Below are 2,976 nucleotides of genomic sequence, written 5' to 3' on the forward strand. Positions count from 1 at the left end.
CTCTGCAGGACTGTTCTTAAAAATGGTTGACTACACACTAGCAAAGGACCCCAAATTTAATTAAATAAACAAACACATCCCACTAAATGCAAAATACACCTCTCACAACATACAAAACGAAATTATTGATACTCTGGCCAAAATGGTATTAAAAAAGATCAAAGATAATTATGACAAAGCAGATTACGCTGGGTTTTGCATTAAAAGTGATGGAACTAGGGACAGATGCAATGTGGAGAATCTGTCCGTCATGGTTAGATTTGGTTTTTTTTTTTTTTTTTTTAAATATGCTCAAAAGTTTTATTTTTCTGTAAAATAACAGTAAATCATAGTAACTGGAACTGTCAACAATGCCTGCTATAAGCCATTTATATGCTGTAAATGTTTAATACATGAATGAATTGCACTTCATTCTGCATGAAAACACAGCAATACTTGTTTTTGTAATTCTCCCATGGAACCTGAAAACTAAGCGTGCATGCAGTATGCTTAGACATTAAAAAATGTTTAAAAACAGAAAACATTTTTCATATTTACTGTCATATGGTACACTATGGTAAACAGTACTAGACTCACTATACTGTTCTACCGGGGGAGGGAAAAAGAAAATCTAAGTATGAAAATTTATGAATTAAAAGACCAGAGCTACCCTTGTCCACCTAAACTGATAGACATTTGACAGTTTCTACACAATTTTCATATTGCATCCAAGCTATATGCAAAAGAAACAGATTGCACACAGTTGATTTCTGAGGAGGCGAGGTGACTTTACTTATTAATTAAAGTGTTCATAAACAGTTCCTTTTTTGCACAGAAAAGTTGATCCGGTGTTACCAAGATACATTGTAGTAAAATCTAGGAAAGGTAAAGGCAAAAGTAAAGGGTCAAAAGGCTGAACAAACCTATGATCCCTTTAATCATCATCAAAGTTCTGTTGTAAAAGGAAGTTTGCTGCCAAGTTTTCGTTATTCTCACAGGCAAAGTAAGCCTGGATAACTAGTCCTTCTGGGAATCCTAGCGCTTTTACCCGTTCAATGGCTTCCTTCTCTTGGGGCGTAACCTGGATGTAGTTCATGTGCCCACTCCCGGCCTCAGCCACCCCTCCCCCTCCACCTCCACCCTGACCGGCTTCCAGGACCGGCTCGTTTAGCATCTGGATGAACTGCTCTTGGTGGCTGCTGATTTGCTGCAGCAGCTGGGGGTTCTCTCTGCCAATTTGCTGAAGCAGAGCCGGCAGCAGAGACGGGTTCTGCTGAATGATCTGTCTCATCTGCTGGAACTGGGGTTGGTTCCTTAGGAACTCCAGGGGATTGGCCCCACCGGTGGTAGTGGACTGGGCAGGAGCAGAGCCTGTCGGTGACGATACCGGGCCCGTGGTGCCGCTAGGAGCACCACCAGAGGGAGACACTACAGGGTTGGCCGCCGTGCTGCCGTCTCCCTCCGAAGGAAGACCCGTCAGCAGGTACTCCACGGCTCTGTCGGGGTTGTTAAAGCTGGCCCTCAGGGCCGCCACCACCTGCTCCCTCTCGTAGCCCATTAGCATGATTTCCGTCACCATGTTCTCGTAAGACTGGCCCGTCACCAGAGCAGATGTGGCCTCCTCAAATATGTTCACATTTGTCGCAAGACCTGACGAACTGACAGGAGAAGTTGCGGGGGCTGCACTGGCTGGGGGCTTCTCTTCGCTGGCCTTTTCCTCTTGGTCAGCATTGTCAGGGGGGCTCTCGGCAGTGCTGGGGGACGCTGGCGTGGGAGTCAAACTGCTGTGGGAGCTGGAGCCCGCAGTTGTGGTGGCAGAGGATGGCTGGGTAGTGGAGGGTGCGGCTTTAGGCTTGGCCACCATGACCACCACAAAGTTTTTCTCATCAATCTTGTACTCCTTTAGTGCGGTGTCATCATTAAGGATTTTGCCTGCATATATCAACTTTTGCCCAGCTACTGGGAATCCATCTTTTCCCTTTTCATTCTCAATCTTCTCCTTCAGTGCTTTTACCGTCTCCTCTCCGTCAATGTCGATCTTAAACGTCTGCTGCTGTAGGGTTTTCAAAGTGATCTGCATCTTGGCCACGACGGGGTTAGCTAAAATCTAAGAACTCTCTCCTCCTACACGTCTCGTATAAAACTCCTAGTTACAGTGTGCTGACAATTTTCGCTCACTTCACAGACAATCCTCCGCCATAACTAGATTTGTCTCTAAAGGCATTCCAGAGGAACACCTGATTGGTCTGCTTGACCTCAGTCAGTTAAATGCTGAATTTATTACCACCCAAATTCTTGAGCATCTTTCTGACTCAGGCTATACGCAGCTGAAATGATCACTCAGTGCTATGATGGAGCGAGGTGACTTTACTTATTAATTAAAGTGTTCATAAACAGTTCCTTTTTTGCACAGAAAAGTTGATCCGGTGTTACCAAGATACATTGTAGTAAAATCTAGGAAAGGTAAAGGCAAAAGTAAAGGGTCAAAAGGCTGAACAACCCTATGATCCCTTTAATCATCATCAAAGTTCTGTTGTAAAAGGAAGTTTGCTGCCAAGTTTTCGTTATTCTCACAGGCAAAGTAAGCCTGGATAACTAGTCCTTCTGGGAATCCTAGCGCTTTTACCCGTTCAATGGCTTCCTTCTCTTGGGGCGTAACCTGGATGTAGTTCATGTGCCCACTCCCGGCCTCAGCCACCCCTCCCCCTCCACCTCCACTCTGACCGGCTTCCAGGACCGGCTCGTTTAGCATCTGGATGAACTGCTCTTGGTGGCTGCTGATTTGCTGCAGCAGCTGGGGGTTCTCTCTGCCAATTTGCTGAAGCAGAGCCGGCAGCAGAGACGGGTTCTGCTGAATGATCTGTCTCATCTGCTGGAACTCCGTCAATGTCGATCTTAAACGTCTGCTGCTGTAGGGTTTTCAAAGTGATCTGCATCTTGGCCACGACGGGGTTAGCTAAAATCTAAGAACTCTCTCCTCCTACACGTCTCGTATAA

General features: G+C 45.7%; 1 pseudogene; it reads right to left on the bottom strand.

Annotated features, from left to right (window-relative positions):
- Positions 1-290: 290 nt before the first annotated feature.
- Positions 291-2,187, bottom strand: LOC140581502 (UV excision repair protein RAD23 homolog B pseudogene; annotated as a pseudogene).
- Between the last annotated feature and the right edge of the window lie 789 nt (positions 2,188-2,976).

The sequence above is a fragment of the Paramormyrops kingsleyae genome, chromosome 21 (genome assembly GCF_048594095.1).
Source record: "Paramormyrops kingsleyae isolate MSU_618 chromosome 21, PKINGS_0.4, whole genome shotgun sequence".
Lineage (NCBI taxonomy): Eukaryota > Metazoa > Chordata > Actinopteri > Osteoglossiformes > Mormyridae > Paramormyrops > Paramormyrops kingsleyae.